The sequence below is a fragment of the Pteropus alecto genome, unplaced genomic scaffold, assembly GCF_000325575.1.
Source record: "Pteropus alecto unplaced genomic scaffold, ASM32557v1 scaffold118, whole genome shotgun sequence".
In the NCBI taxonomy this organism is placed as follows: Eukaryota; Metazoa; Chordata; class Mammalia; order Chiroptera; family Pteropodidae; genus Pteropus; species Pteropus alecto.
Genome location: NW_006440654.1, coordinates 2121330 through 2146650, shown reverse-complemented (window position 1 = coordinate 2146650; position 25321 = coordinate 2121330). Strand labels below are relative to the sequence as shown.

The 25321-nt window shown below is 59.0% G+C and overlaps 1 protein-coding gene across 9 annotated transcripts in view; it reads left to right on the top strand.

The window, feature by feature from the left end:
- The window catches only part of TBC1D22A (TBC1 domain family member 22A), a 220408-nt gene that overhangs the window by 29142 nt on the left and 165945 nt on the right, over positions 1 to 25321 (top strand). The gene's annotated exons all lie outside the window — the stretch shown is intronic.

Sequence of the window (25321 nt, the reverse complement as noted above, 5' to 3'; positions counted from 1 at the left end):
CGCAGTGCTTGTGTTCAGGAAACTCTCGTTGACCTGATAACTGGCCCGAAGTGCAGGGCAGTGACGCTGGCAGTTTGGACAGGCCAGAGGGAAGGCCCGCGAGGTTCTCCGTTTAAGTGAAGTGCGTACGTACGGGAGAAACCGTGTGTGTACGTGCGGGGCGACACTGTCCTTGGTTGCAGGCATGCACTAGGGGTCTTGAAATGTGTCTCCCAAGACAAGGGGTGACGACTGCACATCCAAATAACTGCACAGTTGCTGCCATTTTTGGCTCTTACTCTGTGCTGGGTACTGTGCCACGTGTGCGCGCACACGCGTGCACACACACACACACATACACACACTCACTCCCCCAAGTGCAAACACGCCAGCCGTCTGCTCCGAGCCTGGCGTACAGCCCACAAGGCTGAGCCTTTGGTTCAATGCAGGATGAGCCCTTCAGCCCACAGCGAGGCAGAGCGGGCTGCGAGCTGGTCAGAGTCACAGTTCCAGTGGGCGTAGACAGCGGGTGTTGTCCACAGTCTTTGGACGCCTCGAGGACAGAGGGGTAATGCCCTCCCCTTGGGGTCTTGTCAGAGAACCTGGAGCAGAGGGCGTGCCTTGGTCACAGTGGGGTGGCAGCTGGGCAGCCGTGGCCAGGGGAGCCCTCCAGCTCCCGCAGGTCCAGGCTCACGGCCAGCAGGGCTCCGTGTCGCCCTCTAGTGGCCAAGCACCAGCACTGCAGCCTTAGCTGCCTGGCAACCACAAGGACAAGGACGCCTGTGGAGGGGTGTGTGTGAGTGCGGGCGCTAGAGGTGAGGGGTGTCTCAGAGGGATTAGCACGTGGCGGAGGGGGGGCAAGAGGAGGGCTCCAGTCACCTCAGTCTTTCCCTGAACCCCATGGGGGGCAGATGCCCACAAGGACGCCAACCCCAGAGGGCCAAGACCCCAGGGGAGAGCGGACGGGTGGCGCTTGGCCGTGCTGGCTCCCACAGCTCCTCTCCTGCGGGCTCAGCGCCCCCGCCACCCTGAGCACGGTGCAGGCCTTGGGGAGGCCCTGACCTCCCGCCCCGCCCCCTGCTCCTGTCCCTTTCCCCCCACCCGCCCCCTCTTCTCTGCCGAATGCACTCCCTGCCTCCCTCGTCACTGCGTGTGACCCGCTGGCTTTGTCGGCCTGTTTGCCTCCCGTTTCTAAGCAGAGGTGTGGACAGCGTTTGGTTCTTAGCTCGCCGGTGCCAGTTCAGCTGGAGATGAGCTCCCTTAGATCCCCAGAGGACCGCCGATGCTCTGGAGAGCGGTCGGAGTGAGTGGGGCCAGGAGCGGTGGCCGCCCTCGGCGGCGGGGAGCCCCGCAGTGTGCCTTTGAGGGCCCGGTTTCCTGTCAGCCCTGCTGTGTGAGGAGAACAGACTCCAGTGAGACAGACGCTTTACAGAGCGGGCTAAGGGACGGGTGAGGCCGCCCGCACCCCACGTTCCCTGCGGCCCAGGCTGTGGGGCGGGGCCCGCACACAGCAGGTGCACGCAGTAGGTGCGCGTGCCCTGGTGGTAGGGGTGGGTGCATCTCAGGGTGAGGATGCTTGGCCGGGAGGGGGTCAGTGGGGACCCTTTCCACGGTCACTGTGTCTGGTGTACGGGGGTGCAGACCGGCTCGCCCGCCTTGCACGGGAAGCAGCTCTGATTCCGTCCACCCAGACAGAGTGGGCCGTGCGTGGGGGCGGGTGGGAGAGCACAGCCCCCCACCACCTGTGATCCCACGCGTCGAGGCTCGCCCCATCCCTCAGCGCTCTCTCTGTCTGCCAGAGCCTGCACCTGCACCCCCCGCGGCCCCCGCTCTGCAGCGGCTCCTCTTCTGATCATTGGGGTGCGCTGGCAAAGCTGCTCTCATGAAGAACACACACGGGGCAGTTAGTGTTTTAAAAAGTTCGTCTGTTTTTAAAGGAGGTTTCTGTGGGTCGGATCTGCAGCCGGCATCTCCCCCAAGCCCGCCCTCTCCCCCCGCTCTGTGCCCAGCCCCCTCCCCCCACTCTGTGCCCAGCCCCCTCTCCTCTCCTCACACCTCTGTCGCTCATCTCTTGGCTCCACATGCTCGGCGCTTCCGCCCCACACTCCGGTCCGAGCCCCCACCTGGCCTGACGGTCACGGCGACCTTCCTGCTGGGCCCCCGTGACCCGCGAGCTACACAGCAGCCAGGGAACTTTTGGGAGCGAGGTCCAGGTCAGGTCCTCCTCAGAGCCGTGCGGTGGCTCCTGGTGTGCCCAGAGGACAGCCAGAGGTGGACAGTGGCCTGCCAGGCCTGCTCCTCTCAGGCCTCGCCCCCCACCCCCAACGCTGTGTCCCGCAGGTTCTAGAACACGCCAGCGTGTGTGCTCCTGGGGCCTCTGCACTGCTGTCCCCCTGTGCTGGATTTCTGGTGACTCACTTCCTCCAGGTCTCTGCTCAGATGTCACCTCTCGCCAGGATCTTCCGACCGAGCCGTGCGCGAAGCAGTGTCCCCTGGCCACCCAGAACGCCTCCATCCCTCCTTCCCTCATCCCGCCTCGTTGTCCTCCGGGCACCCGCCACCCCCCGCCCGTTTCTGTCCCCTTCTCTCTGGGAGGGCGAGCTGTCTTTCCTGAGCGCTGCCGACTCCGCCGGGCCTGGCACTGGGAGTGGCAGGGAGTGGGCCTTGTTGTCTGGTGGTGCCGGGCGACACCACCAGACGGTTTCCCCTTCCCTGGGGGGCACGTGTGGTCCTTCTCCGGCTTCGTTTTGTTCAAGGACAATTCTCAGGTTGGTAATTATTACTAATAGCCCGACGGCAGTGACAGGCTCTCTGCAGCCGGGGCAGACTTTTCTCTCTGTGGCTCCTAGCTTCCCTGTGCCCTCTGTGACGTCCCCAGCATCCCTCCAGAGCCTCTGCCCGTGCGTGGGCGGCGTCCTGCCCTCGTCTCCCCGCTGAGGACGGCGCGGTGCCGTGGCTTCTGTCTGCGCGATCTCACACTGTGCCCGGGAGCGGGAGAGATGCTGGACCCACAGCCCACGGTCGCCAGTGTTTCCACGCGCCACGCTGACCCCAGCGTGTTTTCTTCTGCGTCCTCTTCCGTCCTCCTCGGAGCCGGCCAGCCTCCGGGGGTCTGTCTGCGGGCGGCGGCACGGGCCAGAGCCGCAGGGAAGCGCGGGCTCCCGCCGTCACGGCCGGCACCACCGGCAGCCTTTTTTTGGGTGACATTTTTCCTGCTAGGTAAGCGAACGACATGTAGTATCGCTTAGCTCAAGAGAAAACCGCGTCGAGCATGGCTGGAGGACGTTGCCTCACTTACCGCCCGTGGCGGAGGGGACCTTCAGTCGCCTTTCGCGGGAAGTCCCCCGCGTCCGCTCGGGTCACCGGTGTCGTGGAATCGTGGTTTTCTGCGTGTCGTTTACAAGTCTGCCGTGTCGTCGTCACGAAGCCGTCTCGTGGATCAGGCCGTTATGTGTTTGTCCTTCTTCTCTAGTAAGTTCTCTCGTAGGTCGGGGTGTTGACCGCTAATCGCGTGGCCGTGAGCCGTGCTGTCTGCCGTCCTGACTCGCGGGCGGAGGGGGCCGTGGCAGAGCGCGTGAGCATCAGCAGGAGCGCGCTGCTCCTTGCTCCGTGCGGCACGTGTCCCGTCACCGAGCTCCTGTCACCTTCCGCCTCTCGTCCGTGTTAGACCGTGTCCATCCGATAGTAGGTGGTGAGCACCTCACGGTGGCTGAGTCACTCGTCCTCGTGCCGTGCTGACAGGACGGGTACACGGCGCGTTCTGGCGGGTGCTGGCGGAGCTCGTCAGGCCAGCAGCCGTCCGTCTTCTCCCCTCCACCCCATGTCCCTACAGCGGTCATCGGCACCTCTGGTTCACCAGCTGACACATGTCACCGGGGTTGAGGGGTAGGGTTAAGATGTGGTCTGACAGCGGGTACCAGGGGCCTTGAACAAATAGGGGCTCATTTTCCTCAGCATGGTGTCTGGAGGTAGCTGGCTGCCGGCCTTGGTTCACCTCACTCTCTTCGAGAATCTAAGCTGTGGCCACAAGACAGCGGTCGTCGTGTGGGGGGGCGGGGGGCAGTCACTGTGGCATCTGTATTCTTATCTGGAAGGCAGAGTTTGACCAGAACTGGGTCACTCGGCCACCCCTAGATGCACGGCTGCTGAGTAGGAAGTATCTTGTGTGGGTTCGACCATCGGCACTGTGAAACTGGGGTTCCAGTAGCAGGAAGAGGAGGGGGTGGTGGCAGAGGTGACGGGGCTGGTGGCGGTGACAGCTAACTTTTGTTGAGTGCTGCTCTGTCAGGCACTCGGAAGTCCGTGGAGTCCCTGGGGAGGAGCCCGGCGAGGGCACAGTCGCCCGCTTCTCTGCTCTCCGCTCGCACCCACAGCTTCCTGTGCTCCCCGGAGACCGGTGCTGCCCCTGGGGCGCTCTCCGCCGGAGGTTCTGCTCGGCCACTGCCCTTCCCTAGGAGAACAGCGGGAGCCAGGGCCCGCAGGCCGCCTCGCGCCAGGGACCTTGTGCCGTCGGCTCGTCTCCTTGGCCCGGGAGGCCCAGTCCGCTGGCCCGAAGGGAGGGAGGCCAAATGTGTCAGAGATAAAAAGCCGGGAGGTGGAGGAGAGGGGGCTGGGGCGCCATCCTGGACGCTGCCGCCCCCGGGTCCTGCGTGATTCCCGAAGGGCCTGAGCTGTCGTCCTTTCCCGGGGGAAACACAGCAGTCCCTCCTGTGTGCAGGGGCCCTGGGCCCCTCGCGTTCGCCCAGCCGGCACCCCTCCTCTCGGACCGCCCTGCTGATAGGGAGTGCGTGGCGAGAAGCGGATGGAGCTTGATGTCCAGCGGGGAGTCTGGTGATGGGTGGTCGCTGGACTGCCAGGGGCCGCAGACCATGGGACCAGATGTCTGGGGGCCCTCGGGCCACCGCCTGCATGGGAGTCAGGGCTGCTAGGGACAGTGCGCGGTCCCGGTCTACACCGTGCTCTGGACGCGAAGTGACACCTACTTTGTCACTTAAGGAGGTCCAATGGGCTGTGGGTACCCGCTCAGCTCGACGTTGCGTTCTGTTGAAAGCTCGCTCTCCAGGTGACGAGCTGGAGTGTAGAGCGTGCACGGCCACCTTGGGTGGGCTGGTCGCCGTGCTGCAAGGGCCGCGGTGGGGACCATGGAGCCCTTGAGCCCTCGCTGAGGACGCGTGTCGTGCTCGGCCGTGAGGCCCAGGGGCTGCCTCGCACCGCGCTCTCCCGAGGTGCTGCGGGTCTGTGCGTCTGTGTGTGTGTCACACAGAAGTGTCGTTCTTGTGTTGGTGTGACACTGCTGCATCACCTCAGGCCGCTGGAACAGAGGACCCCAGCCTGCTTGGCTTATGAACAGCAGACGTGTGCTCCTCCCAGTCCAAGGTCAGGACGCTGGCTCGGTCACTGTGTGGGGAGGGCCGCTGCCCTTTCTCTGCGTCCACGCCTGGTGGAGGGGCGGGGGAGCTCCCTGGGGTCTCTCATAAGGGCATGAATCCTAGTCATGGGACCCTTGTGACCTCGGGACCTCCCACCTAATGAGTCAGGATTTAACATACACATTTGGGTGGGGGACGCAGACACCCAGTCTGTGGCAGCCGTTTTGCTTGGTGAGATGCTGGCGTTAGTCGCCCCAGGGCCGCGCCCTGCCCAGTCTGTGGCAGCCGTGTTGCTTGGTGAGATGCTGGCGTTAGTCGCCCCAGGGCCGCGCCCTGCCCGTGCCGGCCTTTGCAGAGCCCTCTCCCACGGGTATGTCACTGGTTCCGTTCCGGCCCTCAGTGATGGGCGGGGCCGGCAGCACCCCATCCTCCCCATTTTACAGATGAGGAAACCGAGACCCAGGAAAGGGGGAGGATCTGCTGGAGGTTAGAAGCCGTGAGTGGCACCAGTCCTCGGATTTCTGTCCTTCTTTGTGGAGTCACGTGTCACTTAATGACAGGGACCTGTTCTGAGAAATGCGTCATTAGACGATTTCATCACTGTGTGAACCTTAGGGGTCGTGATGAACAGAAGAACATGAGATTTAACCAAGCCCAAGGGGAACCAACAATGGCTGCGGCCGGCGGGACGCTGCTTGCTGTTTTGTAGGTCGAAAGAGCACACTCTAAAATGACAAAAGTGTAGTATAGTAAGTACACGAACGAGTCCCACGTCATTTATTATCATCGTCAAGGGTTATGGACCGCCCGTAATCATGTGCACTGTCCCTCTATACGATGGGCAGTGTCGTGGGTTTGTTTATGCCAGCATCGCCACAGCGCGGGAATGACACATCGCCTGTTATGACGGATCCGACGTCACTAGCTGACAGGGATTTTCAGCCCCGCTGTAATCTCTGGGACCACCTTTTTGAGAACTATTTTTTTATTTTTCAATAACAGTTGATGTGCGATATTATATTAGTTTCAGGTGTACAACATAGCGATGAGGCATTTAAACAACTTACGAAGTGATCACCTGATAAATCTAGTGCCCACCTGACACCGCGTCATACGTGCGTCCCGTCCCTGACTGAAATGCCATGACACTTTGTGCGGCTGTGCTGCACGCTGCTCTGCTCATCAGCGCATGAGGCTGTGGAAGAGTCCCTTCTGGAAATTCGAGACAGGATTCAGTCACACGTGGCTAAAATAAGGAAACGAAGCAATTTCTAATGAATGGAAATGCAGGGCGTGGGGCATGACGGGTAATTCCGTTTGACATTACAACGGGACGGAGTACAGGAAGGAAGTTAAACTTTAAGTCGGCCTCTGAGAATAAGGAAAACACTGGATTTTGCGGGGAGGGAAGAAAAGCACCTCTGTCCGGATTTCATTGTGCGGAGTGAAACGCAGCCGGGAAGGCTGTGGTTGGGCTGCGAGCCAACTCTCGAGATAGTAATGTCAACTGAAAGCTTTCTGGTGAAACCTCAGATGATATTTAAATTGGTCTTAAAGGGGGAAAGTTCAGGTTTACTTACAATGCTGAAAAACCGAATGCCGTTTTTCTTAGCATAAGATAGTCTTAAAAAATTAGATGAGGATCTATACATACACACACACCTTTTTTGGTAAGGATATCTTTTTAAACCCGTTTTTACCCAAGGTGTGGTATAACCTGTGTATCGTTTTAGGTTCTAGAAGTGAGAATAATCATGTTACAGAAAAGTGAGACGTTGTCGTCACCAGTCACCCTGCCACCGTCAGTCTCAGCGTCTCGGGGGGCAAGGGAGTGTGGAAGGCAAGAGCATGGGCTTTGGGCCACATGGGCCATGGCCACGCTTCACCGTTCACTAACGGAGGGGTCATGGTTGTTTTTAAACCGCTTGCAGCTTCGGCTTCTTCGTTTGTGAAGTGGGTGCGCGGTGCTCCCCACCGTGTCGTTGAGAAGCCTGATGACATGGTTTTGCCGGGCGTGGCGGTGGTGGGACCGTAGGTGGGATCTGTTATCCTGGCAGTGGTGGGACTGTAGGTGGGATCTGTTATCCTGGCGGCGGTGGGACCGTAGATGGGATCTGTTATCCTGGCGGCGGTGGGACCGTAGATGGGATCTGTTATCCTTTTTTTCAGTTAATATTATGTCACAGCCTGCCATGTTGCTGGTTCACTCGCCTTGCTTTCAATGGCCGTGTGATGTTTGGAAAACGATCTTTACTTAAAATGGTTATTAAAGTTGTATATTTCTAAATCAACACTTAATTGACATGCTTAATCAAAATCAAGACGTATTTAATAGTATCACAGACGTGATGGCAGCTACACCAAGAGGCTGTTCCGGGAGATGGGGAGGGCGGGGTACGCCAGCGCTCACGGCTTCAAGTTTGGGGAGGTGGTAATGTTCCGTTTTACTAGGTTTTTTTAAATCGAAAAAGCTACATTATGCCATCTTTAAACATCCAGATGGTCCCAAAGGGCTCACGTAATGGCAAGTAAATCTCCAGTAGCCCCTCCCGTTTCTCATCTCTCACAAGTGGTCTGTGTGTGTTCAGGTACCGGGGTAGGTGCGTGTACGTGTCCTCCCCCATTCTTTTCAAAATACGCATGGCAGCGTATGGTCTCATGTGCCCTTTCCCTCATTTATATACACTGGGGAGCCTGTGAACAGGTGACATTTAGCATATATGCACAGTCATTCACAGGTGTCAAAATGGCATAAAATAATCAAATTTTCAAGTCAAAAAGTATTTTTTAAATTGAGGTGAAATTCACATAACATGTAACTCAGCCCGTTAAAGTACACAGTTCAGTGGGGGCCACCACATGCACAGTGCTGCGGGCCACCTGCAGCTCGTGCACCACCTAGAACATTCTTCGTGCAAACAGAACTGCCGTGTGGTCCCCCCATTCCACCTCAGGGTATTTATCCAGAGGGAAAAACACTCTCTCAAAAAGATGCACATAGTCCCGTGTTCGTCGTAGCATTATTTCCAATAGCCAAGGATATGGAAGCAACCTAAGCGTCCATCCGCGGATGACCAGATAAAGACACGTGTGCACACACACACGCGTACCCACGCACACACACGCACGTGCGCTGGAATGCTATGCAACCGTAAAAAAATGAAGAAGCCTTTCTGTTCGCAGCAGCGTGGATGCACCTTGAAGTAAAGTGCTAAGTGAAGTAAATCAGAGAATGATAAATACCGTGTGATCTGTCTCATGCTGGGAGCTAGAACTAAACCAAACCCCAACCAAGCTGCCGAGCTCACAGATGCAGGGAGCGCAGTGGTGGTCGCCAGGAGCGGGGCCCGAGGGGTGGGCAGAATGGGTGAGGGGGTCAGAAGGTACCGCTTCCAGTTAAACAGTGAGTCCTGGGATGCGACGTGCCGCGTGAGACTCTGGTTGGTAGTCCTGTCGCACGTCTGGGCTGCTAAGAGAGTGGATCTTCAAAGTTCTCGTTACAAGGAAAGAAATTATGACTCTCTGCGGTGATGGATGTTAACTTTCCGTGGTGATCATTTCACGATACGTACAAATACCGAATCATGTATGCCCCTGAAACTGACATCATTTATCAGTATACTGCAAGAAAAAGGGTTTTTTGTTCTTAGTGCAAAATCATTGTCAGAAATGAAGTCATCAGGTCATTAGGAGGAGGTTTTTTTTAATAATGTAGCAGAGTTACATAATTGGAGATTTTTTATTCTTGTGATCAAGCGAAGAGCTAGGTCTCTGCATGACCCCTTGGGTTGCCTGTCTTCTGGCGTGCCTTGTGGTTAGACATTTCAGTTAAGGATTAAATTACCTCTTAGACGTTGTGATACATCAGATCTGTGACTTTTTGCCCACGTGTGAGTGCTGTGGGGATAGCTAAGGTGCTCAGGCTTTGTACCACTGGCGTCAGGATCGTACAAAAGGCTCAGGTTAGTGTGCGAGCGCGTGTCCAGCTGGTGGGGCCCTTTCCTTCCGGTCGGCAGGCGGCCGAGCTTCCTAGAGCTAGACGCTCAGTGCCTGAGCCCCTGGGACTGTCCCAGGCCTGTGGTGCGGGCCCGTCTTACCAGCGCGTCCCCAGGGAGCAGCAGCCGAGCTGGAGTGGACTGCACCTCCGACTCCAGTGCCCGTGCGCCTGCCACACCATCAGGCCGCCTCTCGTGGGGGACTTGAGACTTAGGCCTGGTTCTGGGAGAGTGAAAAACAGTGCGTTTCACTTGTTTTTATGCTCTCAGGGTCATCGTTGGGGGTGACACTCCCCCGATAACTCTTCAGGCATTTAACAAGCAGAGCAGCCTCGGCTAGTCCTCAGATGGCGTCGGAGGATCGGGACGTGGGCGCCAGCTCTCGCAGGGCCCCGGGGAGCTTCTGGGGCCCCCGGCCGCCGTGCGGGCGCCCGGGCCACTGTGCAGACGTGTCTCTGTGCAGAGTGCTCTGCCCTGCGGAGCTGCGTGACTTCTGCAGGAAAGGCCTCTGGGCAGGGTTGCTGGAACCCTATTTCGCTGTCCTTGCTGCGTACTCTCGTTGCTGTGCAGAAAGGTGCCCCGGCCCGGCGGCCCGCCCGCCCGTGGCGTGCCACTCACTCCGACCCCGCGAGTGCCCTGGGTACGGTTTCATGCCACCCTGTCCGTCTGTGCTCTAGGCTCACACCCTTTGTCCTTACCATTTTGTCATTCGTGTAAGATCTGGCATATGAGCGTGCCCACTGTTTGTTGGGTGACGGTCAGTGCACCGGCCAGGTGTGTTGGACTTGCTCTTCGGGGTGTCCCAGACGACTGGGCGCAGCTGGGCGCTCACTCATTCGCTGCTCTCTGCCTTGCGTGTTCCCCCTGTGGCCGGTCTCCCTGGGGCTCCTTGGTTGTCCTGCGGAGGGGAAGCTTTATCCTCGGCCCGCTGCCCAGGGGCTGGGGCTCGGCTGCTGGAATCCCCAGCCAGCCTGCTGGCATGCACCAGCTTTGGTGACTTTTGGCCTTGGGGGAGCGCGGCCATGCTAGGCTGTGTGTCAGGGCTTGGTCACTTAGCTGTGGTGCAGGACGTGACTCACTAACAAGCACCGTGGGTGCAGGGCAGTGGGCTGGCCTCGGGTTCCCGTGGACGATGCACAGTGGGCATCTGGTAGTCCGGGGGCTTGTGTTGGCCGGGCATAGGCACGGGGCGGGGACTGAGGCCACCGTGGAAAGGCTTCAGTGCCTGTCGCTGGGCTGGCCAGGAAGGTTTGATGGGGACACACTCCTTGGTCAGGCAGCAGAGGGGCAGCAGGTGACAGAGTGGGGTTCATCCATCGTCCACTCATTCCCCCAGATGTGTGGCAGATGCTTGCTGAGGACCAGGTCCTGTGCTGGCAGGTGCGGTGTCCTTGACCTGTGCTGTGTGGGGCCGGCGTTTGCGGATGAGTCTCGTCCTTGGGTGTGACTTCGGTAGCTGGAGATACGGCCGGGCCGTCCCTGATGGGCTTCCGCAGGCACGGTGCTGAGTGGGGGAGGCGTGGCTCATTCCCCCAGATGTGTGGCAGATGCTTGCTGAGGACCAGGTCCTGTGCTGGCAGGTGCGGTGTCCTTGACCTGTGCTGTGTGGGGCCGGCGTTTGCGGATGAGTTTCGTCCTTGGGTGTGACTTCGGTAGCTGGAGATACGGCCGGGCCGTCCCTGATGGGCTTCCACAGGCACGGTGCTGAGTGGGGGAGGCAGGGGGCTGAGCGTGACGCCTGACGGAGCCGTGTGCTGAGCACGCGCATGCAGCGGCCCACGCGGCTCTTCTTAGAGCCTTGGAGAGGTGATGTCACCGCTTCAGGGTCACGCAGCCAGTGGACCAGCACCTGAAGCAGGTGTGTCCGAGGGGGTGCTGTGGGTGGGCGGAGTACAGGGGGTCAGGTCCCGGGAGGTCTGTCGTGGCATGTGGTTCGGAGGCAGCCACTGTGCCGGGGCAAATGCTGGCGGTGGAGAGGGCGTGCTGCGGCCTGGGCTCAGGCCCGGCCTGGGCACAGGGAAGCGTGTGGACGGCACAGGCCTGGGAGTGCCCGCACCCCCGCGCTGTCCTGTGGCAGCGTGAGCCATGAAGGGCCGGCTTGGGGAGTGGGATGGGGAGGCCTGCGCTTCGGGGAGGCAGGCCTGGCTTCTGTGCCTTTGTGACAGCCCCGCGTGGGGCTGCGGGTGACAGCGTGTGGGCGGCAGTCGCATCCGGCGGCAGCTGCGGCAGCTGCGCTGTGGGCCGGGGCGGGCTGGCGCGCCCTCCTGCCGTTCGTGGGCTCCCTCGGAGCTTCGGCACCCCGCCCTCCTCCAGCCCCTTCTCCGCTGCACGCCTAAGGTCACAGTGGGCTCAGATGTAGGAGGCTGTTTGGAGCCGGCGGTGGTGGGGCAGACGGGCGTTGCTGAGTCACGAGGCTTGCGTGGCCTGACGCCGGCCCCGCACTCTGCGGCTTGCCCGTGCCCGTCACTTTGTGGGGTGTGTGGCTCCGGATCTTCTTCAGCCTCTCTTCCTGCTGGCCCAGCAAGGCGGCCCAGCCCCACTCCAGGCCACAAGCTCTCCGCTCTCCCGGTGGCCTTGCGTCCCGCACGCCTCCCTCCGGCTCCCCAGGCCATTCTGGAACGGGTTTGCGGTGGCCGTGGAGGAGGCAGAAGGCTCACGCGTGAGCTTCAGAGATGCAGCCACCTGGGGATGGACGTCCGGGCCCGTTTTCCTGTCGCGCGCTTGTCGGAGGCAGGAAGCGCCGTCGCGGCCCTGCCCGTCTCCTCTCGCGTCGCTTCCTGCCGAGGCGCCGTGCGCCCGTGGCCCTCACCTCTGCATTTCCGCCGCGCGTCGTCCCCTCGCCGACGTGCTCCGTCCTGCCCGGGCCGTCTGCGCGGTGGTTCACGCGGCCGCCGCTGCCCGTCGCTCCACGTCCGTGTCTCCTGTGGCTCTGGAGCCTTTCTGTGTGCAGGTCGCTGGATTTCGTCGATCGTCTCTTTACTTTAACGACCTTCGGGATCAGACTATTAAATACTTCACTGAAGTTCGCTCTTTTCTCCCATTTATCTGTGGCGTTTCCTCAAACGTATCGAGTTCGTGAGACGTGCATTTCCTTGCGTGTGTGGACTGTGTCAGAAGTCATTAGAACCCGTCCGGGTCTGGGGCTTCCGTTCTTGAAGGTTCCACTGCGTTACCTGAACCGAACGTCACGTGCCATCTGTCTCGCGGAGCCACCTCCCGGTCTGCAGCGCACAGCTCTTCGTCTGCAGTGGTTTCCGCGTGACCCTGGATTTGCTCTGGGCAGCTGGCGCTGGCTTTTCTTGAGGAAGCGAGATCTCACTTTCGTTTGAACTTTTTACTGTCTCCTCCGTTTTCCTGGGCTGGGAGAAGAGCCCTTTTTTTTGTAGTGCAGATTATTTCCGATGATTTCGGTCTGTGACAACACGTAGTGAGCTCCTGGCAGGCCGGGCTCCGGGAGTCTGGAGGCCCCGCCTCAGCGGGGTACAGGTCAGCGGGAGGTAAGTACAGCTGAGCGGGGGAGGAGTCGGGGCTCCTGGAAACCCGTGAAGCCCTGTGGAAACGGATGAGCAGGAGCGAGTCCCCCCCGGGCTCACGGGCGGGCCACACGGGCAGAGCCACCGCAGAGAGGGCGTGTGCTCCGAGCCGCCACCGGGACCCGGGACGGACAGGGTATCAAGAAGGAGGGCCACCTCCTGGGCAGGGAGTGAGGTCTGAGGACTCGGCGTGCGGGGGACAGTGGCATGCGTGGACACGTGCCTCAGTCGGGGGCAGACGGTGAGGCCCGGGGCCCTTGCGCCCCTTCACGGAGCCCAGGTGGGGAGCCGGGAGCCGCTTTTCCGGAGCGCTTGCATATGCAGACGGGTGTTTGCGTGGAGGGGCACAGCCTCACCGTGGGGATATTAAATCTGCTCACCTACGATGGTCTTAAGTCTAATTTAAAATGACATATTCAGTGTTTGAAGTTTGGTACTTACTGCGAATTATAATGAGAAAATTAAGAGCATCGAATATTTTGTAACGCTTGCCGTGTGCCGGGTGTGGTGCCGGATCCCCCCGTGCATTTCCCATGCACTGTCCTCACTGCGGCCCTGCGAGGTGGACGCCGTGGTCCTGCCGGTGACGATGACGAAGCGGAGGCTCGGAGGAGTGGCGGAGCTTGCCCGGGGCGTCGCGGTGAGGAAGTCGCGAGCCAGCGCTCGCTCAGCCAGAGGCTCAGGGCGTGGCCCCAGCTGCCAAGCTGTCAGAGGAAACCAGCTGTCCACCTGCCGTCTCGGTCGCCTCGGGTGTTCGAGGCACTTCCTTTTCTGTCTCCAGGGAGGGCGTGAGCCGCACGCACGCGCCCCGAGGCCTCGCGGGGTCCCCCGTTCCAGCCGCACCAAGGGAGCACAGAGTGGGACGTAAATTCCAGTGTGTGTCTTACTGGACAGTTCTGCGCATACGGAACGTTACCCTGCCGTGTTAAACTCAGATGTAGTCCGCAGAGACACTGCACGTGAGATCACGCACGCTCAGTGTTGGTCCGGCTCTGACGCCCGGGCTCTGTGTCACACAGAGCACGTCTCCGTCGGGCCGGGTTTCAGCTGCCTGGTGGCCGCCGGGGTCTTGTGGCTCCCACCTCGGACAGTGCAGGGCCAGGGTGGGCGGGAGGGGTGGCTGCTTGCACTGGTGGTCCGGGTGGCCCCTCTGGTGGAGTGGCACCGAAGCTGGCATGGAAAGCTGAGGAGTCAGCCGCCTGGGGGCCCTCCCAGGAGAAAGAGCTCAGCGAGCTGGCCATCTTCGCACAGAAGGCCACGGACTGCCGCGAAGTGGGGAGGTCGCGGGAGGTCACGAGAGGACGCGGGAGGATGCGGGGGAGAGGCACCCAGGGCCTCAGCACAAAGCCTTCCTGCCACGCGTGCTGGGAGCCGCTGGAAGGTTCCTCGCACAGACCGACTCGGTCTGACTTTGGCTTTCCAAAAACTCCCTCTGACTCTTCTGGGGAGACAGGAAGCCTTCAGTGGTGGGGGCGGATTTGTGGTTGGGGGCAGGCTCGGTGGTGCGGAATGGGGGTGGTAGGGGAAGTGGTGACAAGCGTGAGGCTCATTTGGGGTGCATTCTAAGGCTCCGGAGATGGACTCGCTGGTAGCCTGGAGGTGGCGATGAGGGAGGGCCATCCAGGGGGGCTGTTAGGATTGGGCTGGGCTTTGGGGGGGTTCACTGGGACGGGGAAGACGGGGAGGACGCGGGAGGTTGGGCCCTGAGTGGCCGTGGGGTCCGTGGGGGCGAGATGGCCAGCTGTGCTGTGGAGTGGCAGCGGGGCAGGGAGGCGTGGGGACGGGGGGCCTCAGGTGGGACCCCAGCGCTCATGCATCACCCCCTTTCTCCTTGTACTGGCCCCCTGGGGCAGCTTACCTCTTGCCTCAGTTTTGCCTTAAATAAGGCGTTCGAGTGTATAGCAGACCTCAGCGACTTACCTCTTGCCTCAGTTTTGCCTTAAATAAGGCGGCGTTCGAGTGTGTAGCAGACCTCAGCGGAGATTTGGGGCCTCAGCAGGGGTTCACAGAACAGTTATGTAAATAATTTAAAATCGATTGCTGAACATCTGTGTTCCAAGAAAAGTTCCCTTTGTCACCCGGAGTTTCTCACGGGTGCCTTTTTCTCCCTAGGGGTCTGGTCTCTCATCCTGTGCAACTCAGGGTGGGTGCGTCGCTTCGCCCCCTCTCTGGGGAGCCCAGCCTCTCTCGGCCAGGTGCACAGATCCTCGGCCCCCACCATCGCAGTCCTCGGAGAGAACTGTGCACACGCCCAGCTCAGGCGCAGCAGCCGGGGACTCGCAGTGCCTTTGCCTCTCATTCGTCCCTTACCTCTTTCCCACTAGATGCTGGGAGCAAAGCAGAGCTGTGGAGAAATTTGCTTTCTCCCTCGGTATGAATTATGTAATACTTCTGTGCCAGAAAAGAGTATAATGAGTTGTTTTAAATAAAAATCATCCTCACATATTAAACATGTAATATGGAAAATCGTTTTCAAAACAGAAGCTCATTTAGGCTGAGACACTTCAGTGTGCATCCTCGTCCAGCAGTCAGTCACGCCCCTCCCCGTGATGAGACAGCCCCCGCACGCAGCGTCCAGTGGCCGCGCAGCGTCCGGCACTGGGGGGCACGTGCCACTGTTTGCTGGGACCCCCATTGCTGCGGACCCGTTCATTCCAGCTTTGCCCCGCCGGACGCTGCCTGGCCTGTCCCGTGGCCCCCGCCTTTGCTCTCATCGCGGGGGGGCGACCTGCTGCACAATCATGGCTTCAGAGCTGTTTTAAGACTCGGTCAAGTTCTCTTTCTGTTATCCGTCAGGGGCATCTGTATTTCTGCCGCCGATTTTCTGAGCTTGTTTTTCTGTGACGGGGTGTGTGTGGGTGGGTTTAGGGTAACGGTCAGGACATTTGTTCTCTGTCGTGTGTAAGGTGGACGAGGGGGGCAGGTGAAGCACAGTGGCTCGGACACCTGGCAAGCACTCCGAGGGGCCTGGCCCGGGCGTGGGGGCCTCGGACAGAGGGCGTGTTCCGGGCCGTGTGTCCGCTGGGCTCGGAGCACTGGGCGTTCACGTCTCACCCGCGTGCCTGGTTCTGCGAGGACGCGTCGCCACCCCCGTTCGTTTTCACAACTGAGAAAATGAAGTTCCGACTTGACTTGTTGAAGGTCACACCGCCACTAAGGGGCAGAGTCGGGATTCGAACCCGATGGGCTGTCTGGCTGCAGCACCCACGCTCTCAGCCTCGACGCAACTTCTGCCTCCCAGGTGCCGTGACCCCTGAGTCATCGCAGTCCTCGTAGAGAGCTGTACACACGTTTTCTGTTTGTCTTCATTTAACGTTTCTCCACATTCCATTATGTGTTGAGGAAGCAGTAGCACCTTTTTGCCTTTTTTTCCTGTCTTTTTGGACATCGAATGGATGATTTTGCAAAGGATTCCAGGATCTGCAGACTTCCTCTTAGCTGTACGCTGGTGCGTTTAAAGCGGCCACCGAAGTCACACCCGTCGGTGCTGGGTCACTCCCTGGTGCCGGTCAGCCTCCCCGCTGGAGGGGAGGGCCCGGGGCCTGGCTCTGCCCATCCCGTTTGTGACTCTTGGTACGTGGTTTCCTCACCCGGTGTCCCCTTCTGCATGGGGGGTTAGTGAGTGATCAGTGCCCTTTCAGAACTGAAGAAAGGTGATCATCAGGCGTCTACGGTGATGGCGCTCACAGGAGAGGCTCGCCCAGGACTTCTCTGGCACGCCGGACGCTAAGCACAGCGAGCAGACAGGACCGCCGCCTGGAAGGCAGTCGTTTCCCAGCTGGGCGGCCGGCCTGACGAGGGCCCTTAGTGTTGCGAGCCTGCACATGGGTGCGCCTGCTTTTCTCTGACCTCCCCCGGGGGTGTCAGCAGGTTCTAAACCAGGAGGCCTCTGGCTTAAGGTTCTCCCCACCCCGCTCAGTGACACTCAGCTCTCCTCCGGTATGGACTGGCCTGGGACATTTTTATGGGAGGATTTCAGTTAAAGGATACCAAAGCCGTTGGTTTCTTTCTACCGTGATCTAGTGTACTTAACACCAGAGCTAAGTTCCTGGAGGGCCAAGTGGTCCTCTGTGTGTGTAACCACGCAGGCCCTCAGCATGACCCCCGGGTCACGGGGGGCCGTCCACACGGTTTGGCGGGCAGGTGTGTGTAACCACGCAGGCTCTCAGCATGACCCCCGGGTCACGGGAGGTCGTCCACAGGGTTTGGTGGGTGGGACAGCTGTGAGGAGGGGCCTGGCGTTTGACTCCGCGACGTACTGTACGTCAAGGCCCTGGAGTCCGAGATGGTTCCGGCCCATGGTTAACAGGATGATTATGGAAGGGACTAACTAAAACACAGTAATCCAGTCCCAGCCCTCCCTCGTTTTTTGTGAGAGACAGATTAGCTCACTGTAAAACCTGTTTTTCTTGCTTTGCCAGTGAGCCGCCAACAGAGACTCTCTCCTCTGTCGTGTTGTAGGATTGATTGACGTGGTTCTTTGTGCCTGGAAAGCAAATTATGTTAAAATGTTCTTCGTGACCCATTTATAAGTCCCACGGCTCAGCCGTACTGCTTGCTCGTAACCCTTGTCCCGCAATGCACTTAGTGCACAGTGGCTGCCACTTGGGTGGGTGGGGGCCGCTAGTTCCCGGGGCCTTGTCTGCCCTGCGGGCTTCTGACCCCGGGGAAGCGGGGCTCTGTCTGCTGTCAGGTGTGCGTGCACTTGGCAACCCCTGTGGCGAGCGCTGGTGTTCCCGGTTCAGACGAGGGGCGGCCTGCTGTGGGGCGCAGAGGCCCCAAGGTCACGTGGTCACCAAGTGCCCTGACCAGGAACAGAGCTGGACGGGCCCCTGTTCTCGCGCAGCGTCCCCCATCCAGCCTCCTTGCTTCTGTTCACGCAGTCGGGGTCCCCCGCCTCCCTCCGTTGGTGCTCCTGTGTGCTCCCCGAGTCCCAGGGAGGATAGCGGCCCCCTCTGTCCGTCCCGGCAGACTCGCTGTGCTGTCAGGAGCCAGCTGCGCAGTCACCGTGGCCTGGGCCGTGGCCCCCGGGGTAGGGAGCAGCGTGTGCAGTTCCAGATCCCATGGCCCACACGGCGAGTGGGTGTCAGTGAGCTGGGCGGCACTGAATTTCCTAATGCGTTCGGAGGTCATTGGCCTCGAGGGCCTGGAGCGAGCAGGGCTCTCGTGACCATCCTGCTGTGGCTTCTCCTCGAGCTCCGGACTTTGATGGGGTCACCTCTGTTTTAGCTGCCGATTAGGTACAGAGCTCTTAGAGCTGACTTACTAGCAGGGAGAGGATAGTCTACGTACCATGCTGCCTGGCAGGCCGGGGAAAAGCCAAGGGAGCGGACTCTTCCTGCATAGTTTATAAAGGACCGAGCCATAAAATCAGCACTCGCCGTGGCCTGTTTGCCTGAGGGGGCCGGTCGTGTGGCCAGTGTCACACCGCTGGGCGGTGGCGTTTATGTGCCTGCAAGGTCTTCTGGCTCTTAGTCACCTCAGTGGAATCCGAGGTCATCTCTAGCCTCTGTTTCCGGAACCGGCTCCTTCCTGTCTGGTGATCAGAGCTTTGAAGTTCGGTGTTATGTGTTCAGACAGGAACGATTTTATGAGAACCGAGTATGTTGGTATTTCTAAACAATGAGGTTTTGAAAAAACCCACACACGAACAGATCCAGGGCCAGCTCTGCGAGGCGTGTGGGAGCGGGGCAGACGGACGTGGGGCTGGATGGGGCACTGTGGCCGTGGGCACGCCGCACCAGAGGGGAAGCGCGCGGTGCTGGGACACGTGACGGGAGGCGGCCAGAATGACAGGCGTCTGCTTTGGGGAGGGCCTGGCTTCTGGCTCTGAGTCAGCCCTGCCGCTCCTCACGGCCACTTCCCACCTCCACCCGCACTGCCTTCTGCCACCCCGGGCCTCCGGAGGGCAGGACCCGCCCGTGCTCACTGGGTGATGGACCAGCCATCGAGGCTTCACAGATAGCCCTCAGATCTCCAAGGGTGAGACACCACAGGGTCGCATGCTCTGGGAGGCTGAGGTGGACGGCGGCTCCGTTCCTGGCAGCTCCAGCAGCTCCGTGTGTCCCTAGCCCAGGCCCGCCTTTGAAAGACATGCAGTTTCTTTCTGGGGTTTGTCATGGCTGACAGCGGAAATGGGCTAGCGGAAGCTCCCGGTGCCACTTGAAGCTTTGCTAGGATGCGGTGTCACACCCACTCACGTTCCTCTGGCCAGAGAGTGGCACACAGCAAGGTCAGCCCCAGCGGACGGGAATACGTAATCCTTGACAGGGAGGCGAGTCCGCGGAGCTGTAACTCACCTGCCTGCCAGCCTGCTCGGAAATCACAGCAGGTTCACGCTGGCGGCAGTGCAGAGGCCCCGGTGTGCGGAGGTCGGGCTAGATTTGGGGTGTGTATAGGCGGCAAGCGACAAGGGTCAAGCTGGCCTAGTGTCAGTGGCAAAGCAGTAAAAAGAGAGGTGTCTCTGAGGTGGCATCACCAGGATTTGGGGGTCAGTAGAGTAAGGGGCTACAGGGTCAGGAGTGAGGCTACGTTGTTGGCTTTGGGCACTAGAGAGATGGCAGTGACTTCACTGGAGAAGAGGCCGCAGCAGGGGGTGGCCGGGCCAACGTGGGTGTCGGACGTTGGGTGTGCGGTGCCATGAGAATTGGGCTGTTGGTGGATGTGACAGTCCAGGGGCAGACGGGGGGGCAACAGAGTGGACTGGCAGAGGCCACCCGTGACGTTGACGGGTGAAAGGACCCTGAGGTCGAGGGCCCCCGTGTGGGGACGCTGTTCCAGGAGAGCCTGCCCAGCCTCTCATCATCTCTAGCAAAATTCTCTGGAGTGGCTTCTCTCGGCCACCTTTTTGTTTAAGAGTTGAGGGTTCTGAGGCGCACAGAGGTCAAGAACCCACCCAAGGTCATCCCGCCAGCGAGGCCGAGCCTGCGGTTAGGCCCCTGCAGCAGGCCGTACTCCTCGGTAGGACCACGCCTGTGTCCTCTGGTTCAAGATCGTGTCTAGCATCTAATGAAATTTTGATGCGGTTTTTCGAGAGAGTGCACACCCATGGTCTGATTGAAAAGTAATTAGTGTTTGTGTTAGAGCTGACACGGGCTGGCAGCAGAGGACAGGGCAGCGCTGTGTTCATGGTCTTTGATTTATAGCTGCCTGTGCCCAGTGGGCTCTGGGCAGACGACTATGACTAAAATTAAAATAAATGGAAACAATGCACCTCTCAATTGTGTTTCAGAAACCTCCAGTTGCCTTTTAGAGGAAATCCCCAAAACGTCTCTTTCTCCGTTAGAAAGGGAAGGGGCAGTCGGTCATGCGGCAGAGTCAGCGAAGTGAAGGGCGGGCGGTGGGGTTGGAATACTTTACATACGCAACCGAGCAGGTGTCCCTGCCAAGTCCCGGCTAGTGGGGGAAAGGCCGCCGTTGGACACCTAAGCATTTCAGGGCAAGTCAGTATTAGTGTCGTTCTTTTTCAACGCAAGTCCTGGATTGTGTCGTGGAGAAAGGCAGAGGCGGGAGGCGGATCTGAGCAGGACGCTGGTGTGACTGAGCGTGGCCGGGAAGGGCCGGGGCCGGGGCCTGCACGCAGAGCGAGCGCTTTGTCCCTCTGAGGAGACGCGTCGTGTTCCAGTTGACGGTGTCTCTAAAAAGGTATCTGTGAAAAAGGGTACATTCTCCTTAAAAACAGGTGGTTCCTTTTAGTACAGTATTTTAATGGAAAGATTTACTTTAAAAAGTCGACTTTATGCTTATTCTGTGTCAATTATAACCATACTGCTGACTTCTGGATATTTGGCCCTAACAGCTTAATAAACTAGTTGCCGACGTGACTGGCACCCCCTTTGTCGCTGGGCACCGGCCTCCCTAGTGGGTCAGCGCCGCTTGTTCTGCGGCTTCTGCTGGGCTCTGCAGTGTGGGGCAGAGGCCTGCGACGTGCCAGGCTCTGGGCGCCTGTGTCCTGCGTAGCCGTGTAGCGCTCGCGCAGGACCAGCGGCCTTGCAGACGGAGGCCCACCGAGGACGGAGCACAGGCGTTCTGAGGCCCCGCCAGACCGCGAAGGGGTCCCGGAGGCCGGCCGGGCCTGAAGGCGGGGGGCTAGGTCCCGGGTGAGGCTGCGGACGCGCGTGTCGACCTCGCTGTTCGTCTCCGTTCCACACGCGTGCTGGCCAGGCCGTGCTTAGGATCCCCTTTAGCCGCGGGCACGAGCACGTACGTGCCTTTCATTGAACTCAGTTCACCGTACTTGCAAGAAGCTAAGTGTTTGGACTCGAAGGTCCCAGCTCAGGCCCATTTTAAACGTCCTGGAATTGTAGGTGGAGAACTCACAGTTCTTGGGAACAGCTGGGAGGGCCTGGGGACAGCATGGTGACTGCTCGGCTTCCCTTAAGCTCTCAGGGCCTCTCAGGGTTGGCGGCTGGAAATCACTGTAGAGCACCAGCTCCGTGTCCCCTCGTCGAGTCCGCACAGCGTGTTCTCATGCTGGGCCAGTGCTGCCTTCCCCGACAGACGCCCAGCTACCTGTCTTTGTCCTGGGGACTTGACAGCTCCCAGGGGTGATAAGACTCTAGGAGCAACTGGGAAAGGCTGGTACTTAGAGAGGGAACAGTCTGGCTGCCAGGACCAGGAGGGGTTGACAGAGAGGTTTGGGCTCTTGTGCTGCAGACAAGCGTGTGACGTTTCAGAAGGAACGGTCGGCTCAGGGGCGGATAGAGACGTGGACAGATGGAGAGAGCACGTCCTCGAGATGGTGGCTTGTCCGGGGGATCGCCGAGTCTGGGGCGGTGAGGGGTCTGGCTTCTCCGGAGCCGGGGTTCAGGGTGAAGCAGCAGCTGCATGTGAGCTGGACAGAGGCCCCCGTTCTGCGGGCCGAAGCAGCTTCGAGCTGGGGTGCAAGGGCCTGTCCACAGAGGGCACTGAGTTTTAGTCCCTAGTCACTCCCCCTGCCGGGTGCCTTAGCTTTTTTTTTTAGTAGCATTTTATTTAAATTGTGTTTGGATGTTCCTGGTACACTTACAAATAACTTCTCTATGTTATAATTTGGCCCATTCGACACAAAACAAGCATAGACAGCGTTATCGGTATCGACATTTTCCCCACAACTTCTCAAGTGTTTCCTTGGTTTAAAACACTCACCGCCATTTCGCATCCTCTGGCAGAGTCGTAACCCAGAGATGAGAGACCAAGCGCGTTCTTCCGGTCACGCGAGAAGCAGGGACTGCTAAGACGGGGGGTACTGTTTGGCCCAGGTCCAGATAGGCCGACCAGTCACTGGGTTGAGGCCTCAGTGGGATCCCAGACCAGTAATTTATTTTTCACATTTTATTGTGAAACATTTCAACCAAAAGTTAAAAGTCTCTTCGGTGATCACCCAGATAAGCCACCATCTCAAGGACGTCATCTCTATCTGTCCATTTCTCTCTCTCTCCATTAACCATCTTTTTTGAAAAATGAATTCCCAAGTAAGACGTAGGCATCAGTCACCCTTAAACACTTAAGCGTGCATGTCGCTAATGAGGTTCACTTACTTAATTTTGGGGGTGACATTCATGTAGCGAAGTGCCCAGATCTCCCAGAGCACCACGCACCCAGCTGCAGTGATGCGGCCCACCGGCATGTGTGGCACCCCCGTCTTCTGGCCTCCTCTGTGTTAATGGAAGTGCATTGTGTTTTGTCCTAAGAAGGTCCCGGTGAGAACCAAGCCACCATGGCAAGCAGCCCCTGACACCAGCCCGGGCCCTCGGGACGCTGTCCCCAGATGGGAGGGACGGCTGCTCCCGTTACCATGCAGACAGATGCAGTTCGCAGGCTGCGTCGTGCCCAGCGGGCATTTGCGGAAGTGTCAGGACGTCCCGAGCCAGGTGTTTGCGGGTTGCCCAGTGCTCACACGGTCACATGGCCTCTGTGTTTCTGGCTGTCGTTTGCAGGAGCATAAGCAGCCTCACCGCGGTGTGTACATGTGAGTACGTGTGAGTACGTGAGTGTGTGTGTGAGTGCATGTGAATGTGTGTGAGTGCATGAGTACGTGTGAGTACATGAGTGCATGTGAGTATGTGTGACTGCGCGTGTGTGAGTGCGTGTGAGTATGTGACTATATTAGTACATGTGAGTGCGTGTGAGTGCGTGTATGTGTGAGTATATGTGTGAGTATGTGAGTGCATGTGAGTACCTGTGAGTACGTGTGAGTGCGTGTATGTGAGTACGTGTGAGTGCGTGTGTGAGTGCATGTGAGTGCGTGTGTGTGTGAGTGCACGTGATGGCATGTGAGTGCACGTGATTGCGTGAGTGTGTGTATGTGTGTATGTATGAGTGCGTGTGATTGCATGAGTGCACGTGATTGCGTGTGAGTGCGCGTATGTGAGTACGTGCATGTGAGTGTATGTATGTGAGTGTGTGTTAGTGCGTGTAAGTGCGTGTGTGCGTGAGTGCATGTGAGTGCATGTGAGTGCACGTATGAGTGTGCGTGAGTACGTGAGCGTGTGTGTGTGAGTGCGCGTGATTGCGTGTGAGTGCGTGTATGTGTGAGTGCATGTGATTGCATATGAGTACGCGAGTGCGCGAATACACGAGTGCGTGTGAGCGTGCGTGGAGACCGCCGGCTCTGTACCTTTCTCCTGGGTGGAGCGTGTGACGTGTTCAGATGAGGAGAGCTATGGCCCCACGTGGCACTGTGGCGGTGGTCCTGAGGGTTGCCTCCCGCGGCCAGACCCTGGCTCCCGGCGCCTCGGCCCCAGGGCCTCTGCGGAGCGGAGCCCGTGTGCGGCTGGAGTCCGGGGCCTGCGTGGTCTGGGCGGCTCCCTGGTGTCCGCAGAGCAGCTTCGCCTGTCGGGGTGGGGCACGACGATGGGACGGCGAGGTTCTTCGTCGTCGGGGACTCACCCAGCGCTCGTCTCGGCTGATCGGACTCCATCTCTGCGGCAGACGCCCGGCGCCCGGGCTCGGCACTCTTCGTATCTGACGTCGTTTCCAGCCGTCTGCACGGGTCCCGGCGAAGTCTTTTGTTCCATTGAGAAGATTAAGGGCAGTATTTGGTTGAAAAAATTTTAATGAAGCACCTAACAGAGCTATTATTCATTTTCGAAACAAGTTGCTGTGGTTACCATAGTAATATTAAACCTTCTGTTGAATATTTTCTTTTCGCACTGGAGTCAGCGTCTGCTCCGTGCTGATGGGGGAGCTGCAGGTCCACAGACCTGGCGTCGAGAGAGGATTTTCCAGCTCCGTCGAGTTAAATCATTCAAGGAATTTATGTTATGGGAACATAAAGCTTATAAATCTAGTTTATCATATCTATCATTTAATTGTTCATGCAAGCCAGCTCTTCATGTAGCGATTTACAGTAATCTTAGTGAAATAACAGTTTTGTGTCACAAAATGAATAATGCATGCAAAGAAATCGTTGAGCTCTTTAAAATCATTATGCTCAAAATATTAGGTTCCTTTATTTGGAAGTGATAGAATGACGGTTGGGCTGGGTGCGGGCTGGGGACTTCCGTATCTGTCGTCCCTGCGCTTTGGGGACGCCGGCTCTCAGGACGGGGACGCAGATGGGGAGGCATCTCCCAGAGCACCACGCACCCAGCTGCAGTGATGCGGCAGGCGCAGCCCGCCCCAGAGCGGCAGAGCGTCACCGAGCGCTCGGGAGGGTGGGGATGCGCCCCAGAGTGGCAGAGCGTCACCGAGCGCTCGGGAGGGTGGGGGTGCGCCCCAGAGCGGCAGAGTGTCACCGAGCGCTCAGGAGGGTGGGGGTGTCGGTTCAGGCAGAGCAGATGTGATGCTCTTTAGACATCTTCTGCCTGGGACAGGAGTGGGGTGTCTTGCCCCTGGGTTTTGTTGCGAGGTGCAGCCGGGGAATGTGCCCAGCCCTTTTCCCCTCTGTCACTCATCCATCTCGTCAGCTCACAGGTACCACGATGCCGTGGTTGCTCGTTTTGTTTTGTTTTTCAATAACGAGCAACAAGCAGTAGCCACTGTGATTTTTCAGTTGGAACGATCTAGCGAGCACTGTTTATTCATGTAGATGTTTGTCACTGGGTGTGGTGACAAACCCTCTGTGCCTGAGCTTTGGACCTTTGGACACATGCACTGCAAGGAACGTCAAGGCCAGAGGAGGCCACTCCTGGGGCACCTGGGTCGGGGGGGCACCGTGTGGGGGGGCGGCTCCTCGCCAGAGGGTCCAGCTGCTCAGAAGACCGACAGAGCTTTCCAGAACGGGGCCGTGGCCGTGGTCCATCACTGTGCTTGGACCCATCGCGTCATGAAACACATCAAACGCACGCAGAGGTCATGAGAACAGCATGAGGGAGCCAGCCCACCTGCCCCGCCTGCCCCCATCAGCAGGCTCCACCGCGGCGTCTTGTGCTCAGAAGACCGACAGAGCTTTCCAGAACGGGGCTGTGGTCCATCACTGTGCTTGGACCCATTGCGTCATGAAACCCATCAAACGCACGCAGAG